The sequence below is a fragment of the Alligator mississippiensis genome, chromosome 11 (genome assembly GCF_030867095.1).
Source record: "Alligator mississippiensis isolate rAllMis1 chromosome 11, rAllMis1, whole genome shotgun sequence".
NCBI classification, from domain to species: domain Eukaryota; kingdom Metazoa; phylum Chordata; order Crocodylia; family Alligatoridae; genus Alligator; species Alligator mississippiensis.
In genome coordinates, this window is record NC_081834.1 from 32062023 (window position 1) to 32069839 (window position 7817).

The following is a 7817-nucleotide window of genomic DNA, read 5'->3' on the forward strand; positions in this document are numbered from 1 at the left end:
AAACCCTTGGTTCTATCTGTATCAGACCTTTCATTGATGTACAATTTTACTTTTCATTTTTACTGGGTGCTACTTAATGGACTTGTACTGGAACACTACACAATGCTGTGTACAATATTATATTTGCAATATAAAAATCTAATACAAAAAGTTAAGAAAGACTCTGAATACATACACATACAAAACACAAAAACCTGGCAACCACCCCCTCACAAAAGCAAAAACAAAAAAAACCCTACTGTACATGCAAAAGGGAACCAAATTACTTGTTAAACTAATAACACGTATAGATGGGCAACAAACAGCTCATATACTTTTTAATGGTCTGTTCAAGTCTGTTTGCTTTTATAAAGGTAGAGGAAAGAAATAAAAGATTTTGTGGGGTGCCAGTCATTGGTTAAAACAGACACGTATTTTTACGTTTCATACATCTTCCCCTCCCCCTCTTCAGCTGTGCACTGTCATTCAGGTCTATCTGTGAGGGTATTCTTTTCTTGGCTGCTGTGAAACTGGCTCACAAATTGTTTCTGAGCATTTTATAATCTGGTTTCCCCCTTCTTTTATGAGCTCAAGCAAGTCACTGAAAATAATGGAGTCAACAAGTACAATCCTGGGAGTCCACCAATCCCAAGCAGAAATAGAGCTCTAAACTTTTCCCATTCTCTAACCCTAATCCTAACCCTAGTTTGGGCTTCTCCAGCATCCCCAGGCAGGAGACCCTGAACATCCTGAGTACAGGAACTGGTCTGGAAAAGTATCAAACCACATTGCTAAACCCAGCTGGGACATCCTTCACTGCCAAAAGACACCTGAAACGAGAAGAACCTTTCCACCCACAAGCCTGACTCCACTGCTCAGAGCCCTTAGAGCCCCTATCCTAGGTGAGGAGCCCCCAGGTCCTTCCTGCTTACACTTGCACTACCTACCTGTGTTTTAGCTATAACTCTAGAGGCCATACCAATCCCAAGCAGAAAGATGACACTAAACCTTTCCCATTCTTTAACCCTAACCATAGCTCAAGCTGTTTCAGCAGCCCTGGCAGGAGACACTAAGCAGCCTGACTACAGGACTGGGCTTGAAAATCCTCCATACTCCATCGCAAAGCTCAGCTGGGACATCTCTTGCTGCCAAAACAACCCTAGAGCAAGAGGAACCCTTCCACCCCCATGCCTGACCTCACTGTTGTTAGCTCTCAGAGCCCCTATCCTAGGTATACTCTAAGCATGGACTGCCCTATTTACCTGTGTCCTCACTATATAAATCTGGAAGTTTTACCAATCCCAGCCAAAAAGACAGTTCTAAACCTCTCTCATTCTCTAACCCTGACCCTAACCCTTTAATACTGAGATGCAGAGGGCCAGAAAGATGACATGCTTTTTCTGTTTAGTAGAGTTTTACTCTCAAACTTCAATCTGCATGTAATTTTGGGTCAGGACCCTATTATTTGTCACAAGAGGGAGAGTTAGACAAGACACTTTGTTAAAGAACCAAACTTGCATTGTTTTCTTTGGGAGCAAGTTCAGCCGATGCACATAAGTTGTAATACATACTGTAGCCAAGAGTAAAATGAGACTATTGGCTTTTGAACACTGCAAGATGCTGGAAGCCACTGCCTTTGGCAAGCTTTCACCTCCTTTTTCTCTTGTAGGTCTATACATGTCTCAGTCTTTCATCACTCAGATGTTGAGCACTAGCAGTTACAATGTGAAACTCATAAGAAATCAACAGACATGGGAACTCAGTATAATGGACTTCACAGAATATTCAGTTTTTATTTTTATAGGAAACATTAACTGGAGGCCCAGTCTCTGCTTTCCCATGTGTGAAAGGGCAGCATTTTCATGGCTAACAGGTAGAAATTTGGTATTTGAAAGGCAACTTTTTGCACTTAATGTGGAACATGTGCAAGATTTGCTCTTGGGTGCTCCATTGCTGTGCTCCAGGAAATTCCATTGGCAGTCAGTGTAGGAGAACAGCAGCCTAGTAAAAGGGAACAGGAATTGGCTTAGGTACATACTATTTCTGGATTTGACCCTGACGTGTGCATTAGAACCACATCATTTTCAAAATGAGCATGCAAAACACACATCTTCCTGCATTATATCTAGCTAGTGAACAAATTTAAGGGAACAGAACTACACAATGAGGATTTATTGTGAAAAATGGGGACACAACTCACCTAACACCTCTATAACACAAAGAATACCATGGTTTCTACTATTACCATTTCAGTGAAAAGAGTGCTTACACTGGTCAAACTTTAGGCTGTAACAAGTAAGCAGAAAAGCTTAATTTAGTTATGAAAACAATCTTCCTTATGTAAATAGCATCTTTCAATTGGAAGATTTTAAACTCTAGAATTACTTTTCATCACTTGCAACTACATTTTCTTTTCATTTCTCATGCCTGGACAATAAAAACAGATTAGTTTCTTTGACCATAAATCAATCCATATTAAATCAGTTCACTTTAATTTACCATGCGTTAGCACAAAACTGTAATGATTGTATTGCATACAGCGTGCTGGAATAATTATCAAACTTGAATGTTTTCATCAGGATTGAAAAAAAATCTTCCATTAGTATTCTCTCTCCCTACATTTTTAAAGTTTTTATATTCATAACATTTCTTTACCAACACTAATGCCTACATCCACACACAAACTTATATTTTGGGGGAAATTTCATATGATACTTATTTTTAGCCAGCCACTATATGTCATTTATGTTTGCTTACAGTTTGATTCAAAAGTGTAAGGTCAAGAAAGACGCCCGTTGCCTTATCAACAGAACCTGACTGACTTCGACTGTGAACGCCCAAGCTCTTTCAAAGCAGATCAGCTGAGTACAAAGGTGCCTGCAGGATTGCAAATGACTAATTTGATGATTTGAACTAAAGCCAAATCCCCTTCTGTTTTCTGAATGTTAGTAAATCTCAAGCAAGAACCCAAAAATTAACATATGATCTCCCCTGAAGTTCACAGGCCTTAACCATATACTAGCAGAAACTGGGTAAATAAAGCAAGTTTGTAGTTTTAACATGAGTTATGGTATGTCCATGCTATAAACTCACAGTGTTATGCAGCAACACACATAAATATGCAGTATGCTCTCACATGCTGCCTTTGAAACCAGAGGCAATTTTTATCTGCATTCATGTAGTTCTGTGAGTGGGCTAGTTAGCACTATTGAGGGGCACTTAGCCCAGCTGTACTTCTACATGAACACAGGTACACTACTTTTAGTTGGGTAGCTAGAATGGGAGGAGGCAGCACAGGATGTTTGATGGCAGCTGCTTGGCACAGCATGTTTGCCACAGCAGTGCAGGGATGCAACTGTGCACCTAAGGCAAAGTGGGAGTGGTGACTTCCTGTTGCCACTGCAAACACTAGTGTATGGCTGCCAGCAGCTGCCAGATTTTTTTGCTCCACCCAGCCAAGCTGGCCCTTGGACTGGTTGCCCCAATTGCCCCCCTGGTTAAACTACTGGTTTGCCATGTAAATGTGCCCTTAAGGCTGTAAATAAATGTTACATTTGTCCCAGGAGAAAGCCTTTTGTTCTGAGATCCTACAGATGTACAAGCCCATTGTTCTGCTTCAAGTCCCTCTGAATTATGTGGGATAACATGTGCTAACAATCTTTCCCAAGGCAAGATGGTCTGCATCTGTAGGACTATTGTAGCTTATTCAAAGAACAAGCTGGCCAAGCTGTATGCTGCCCCTCTAGAGGAGCAGCAATGCTAGTTGGAAGGGCAACATGTATACATGACTGAGTTGTACCTATTTTGATCTGGATCAAATCCCAGAACAATCAGGCTCACCTCAAATGAAATGTTAATTTACAGGCTAACACGGCAAATACTAGATTTATAGCCTAACAAAATAAATCCTAATTTAGGGTAGTCCTTGCTTTAACCTGCTCATTTTTGTGAAAATTACAAACTGGTTTGTTTTCAGTAGAACTTTACCTTGACTTAGCCAATACAAGCAAGAAATACACTTTTTGCTGAGTGAGGGCACACCCTGAGAGACAGCAGCAGCCCAGAATTAAAAAAAAAAAGGCATCTGGAGAAAATACGGAAAGAAAACCATTTTCCCTCAAAAAGAAAATACAGCATAACCACACACTGCTCAGAACACATTGTGTGTTCAATATCAAGTGCTAGTCCTATATATAACCTGAGGGTGTTGTATGCATTTATCTGAGCACTGTACAAAATCTAATTACATCAATAATGAGTCTCAGTCCTTTGATTTGCTTTCCACTGGTGAAAGAATGCAGCTGGGTAGCTTACAGGTGCAGACAGAAGTGACAGTTTTCACCCGATCTGGATCCTACAGCTGAGGCCACTCTACAGCCATGACCAAACACATGTGCATGACTGCAAAGTGTTTTAAAAGGGTCTGATCCCATAGAGCAGTGGTCCTCAACCTTTTAAGTAGCAAGTACCCCCTAACTTCTGAAAATTTTAATGAGTACCCCAACACTCATTTTTCCAGGAGATTTTATATTTACAGACCAATGTGTGCCATATGTTGGACAAAAGGCTGCGTATATAAGGCTGCGATGTGACAGATGTCTGATCTGGTGTGGGTAGGGTTCCCATCTTTTACACCAAGGGTGCACAACTCAAGTATGTACATGAGCTAGAGGTGATGTTGGCCAAAGGTAGAAAGGCTGAACTGCCAAATTATTACTGGGGAATTTAAAGTGCTGCCCAATGTGCAGTGCGCCAATTTTTTTGCCATAGTTCTGAGAGGAGGAAGGGGAGAGAGAGAGAGGAAAAAAGGGCAAGAGAGAGGAAGAGAGAGAAAGGAAAAGAGGGCAAGAAAGAGACAGACAATGAGGCAGTTGCTGCCAGCCATGTAGGCTGTTCCCAGAAGGCGCCTGGGAGGCTGCAAGCCCTGCTGCAAGCAGCCTAAGCTCTGTGGCTGGCTGCAGCCAGGAGGCTGCAAAGAGCTGCTCTGGGCTCTGGCATCATGCACCTCAGAGTGGATGGTGGGAGCCAGGGGCCTGAGGCAGCGCAGTCCAGAAAAGCCTGGTGCCACTGCTGGCCCTTGCCTGTAGCCAGCCTGGGCTCTGGGCAGCTGCAGCAGGAAGTGGGCAGGCTGCAAATAGCTGCACTGGGCTCTAAAGCCCCGGCATCCGCTCCATACCGGTGACTGCATGCACACCCCAGAGCAGACAGCAGGGGATGGTTGCGCTGTCTCAGACCCTATCCCCGCTTTCTGCTCTGAGACACATGCAGTCACTGCCATGCCATGCAGGAACTGATGCTAGGGCTGTGGAGCCTGGTGCAGCTGTTTACAGCCTGCCCACTGCCTGCTGCAGCTGCCCAGAGCCCAAGCTGGCTACAGACAAGGGCCAGCAGCAGCACCGGGCTTTTCCCAGTGCTCAGCAGCAGCACTGGGGGGCAGGTTGGGGAGGGCTATGGTGAATATTGGGATGGCAGCAGTCCCCCTCCTATCACCGTAGCCCACCCCGAGTGCTGGGAAGAGCCCAGTGCCGCTGCCAGCTGCAGCCTGCAGTGGCAGCCTGCTCAGTGCATGCAGTGAACTGGGCCCCAGGCAAGCCAGGTCATGGGGCAATCCCCACAGTGCAGGAGGGAGTGGGGCAGTGCCCTGCCCCTACCATACTCCCTCCTGCACTGTGGGGGTCTCAGTCCGCTCCCCTCCCACCCCCCAAGCCCAGGCAGGATAAAGAAAGAAACTTACCTGCCTGTGACTGGGTCAGTGGGGAGTGCACGGGTATCTGTGTGCCTGCCCTTCCCCTCCTGCACCAGCCTGTGACCAGCTTGGTGGTCCATATACTAGCAGAAACTGGGTAAATAAAGCAAGTGGGGGGAGGGGGGAGTGGCCAGACGCAAACCCGGTGGTGGCGGGGGGAGTGGCGGCACCCCCTTGCTACGGGGGTTTTTGGCACCCATGTACCCCCTGCCTGTGTCTCATGTACCCCGCAGGGGTACGTGTACCACAGGTTGAGAAACTATGCCATAGAGCACCTTCATTAACTTGTGTCTGTGCACAATTGTAGCAGGGCTCAACTAACATAACCCTTCTCTGCTCCCAGCACTGTTTTCAGAATGGGGGGGGGGAAGGGAGCAGAAAGAGTTCATTCTGGGGGTGGTCCAGCCACAGCTGGAGGGTGTGGATTGGAGCCCCCCAAGATGGGGGGCTCTAATCACCCCCCCCACTCCAGTGCAGCTGGGGAAATCCCAGAATGGATCGCCCTCCCCTGTCTTCTCCCCTTCCCATCCTGAGACAGAATGGGAGCTGGGAGAAGGGGAGTTGAGCTAGGGGAGGAGGCTGCAGAGATGTAGCCTTTCTCCTTGGATCAGCTCCAAATTGGAGCTCAATCTCCCACCCTCTTGACCCAACAGCTAACTTCTGTTGGATTGGGAAGATCTGACTAACTCATGGCACTTTCTGTGAAGCACCATGAGTCAGACCTGAGAACTGAACTTCTGTCTGCATCTTAAATGTCTAGTTTGTCATTCTTGTTACTTTTGAAACTCCATGACAAAGAGGTGCCATTGCATTCCAGGTGTTAAGATAATCAAGCCTCAGGCCATGGTTTACTTGGGACAAGCCCTTTTTGCAAGGATGGGGCACCACCCTTTGGCCAGCCAAATATAGAAGAAAGCCTCTCTGCTGTGTGTAACATGTTGGGCTTCAAGCAGTATAGATTGGTTCAGAAGAACTGCAACATTTCTTATTGCCTCAACAATCAGAAGACATGAGTTTTCATTGGCTGTCGGAGTGATAGTGTTTGGTGGTTATTCTTAGTACTTTTTGCTTTCCATCAGGATAATCTCCATTTTCCCTGGACTGAGTATTTGAGCCTGATGCTTTGCGTCCTGGCAATTATCTTATTTTCAGCAGATGATGTGGTTGGTCTTTGAAAGAAAGAAAATACATAGCTATGTGCTGTGTAGCTGTGATAGGCATTTAAGGCCACATTGCTTCCAGATCACTTCTATGGAAATCTGCATGTTGAGTAGCATATGAAGGAACTCTGAAAAAAATCTGGAGTAGAGTTGTGGAGTGCAGACAACTCTATGATTGGTTTTAGGGGAAGGATAACACATAACATGAAGGCTTGAAGATCTTAGAAGAAAAATGTCCTCTCCTTACCCATAAGTAAAATGAGCATATAATTTCTTAACCAGCTCCCCATCACATCATGGATACTGTTAAACCACGAGATAGGCAAAAATATTAGGAGTTGCAGAATTTGGTAGCACATTTCAATAGAGTAAAAGATTATGCATTTCTTGATAATGTACATTCAAAAGCCAATGCTTTAGATGATTGGCTTTACAGAAGTTATTAATTTATTTATTGCTTTTACTACAGTAATCTCTAGAATCAACAAAGATTTGGGAAAAACTTATATTAGGTGCTGTACAAATACAGCAGAGACAGTACTTGTCATGAAGAGCACATAGTATGAATCAGTAAAATTGACAAAGGGAGAGAGGAAGGGAAATTGGGCTCACAGAGAACTGACTTGCCTTAGGTAACCAGCATGTCAGTAGTCAAACTAGGAATAGGATACAATCTTCAGAACCCCAGTCCAATGCTCTGTACAATAGGGCAGATATTATGACTTCTTGTTCTTCATTGTCTGTGAATGTTCAGGAGAACCTTGGTGTTCAAGCACAAGTACATGCATGTCCAAGAATGTGTTATGCTGTTGTTTTTCATCTGTTGAGCTTTGAGTGGCAAACTCTTTAAACCTACCAGGGAGCAAGAAAATGCTCCTTCATTGTTCCATATTTCACATTTACCAATTTGCACAATCACAGTTACCCACTAC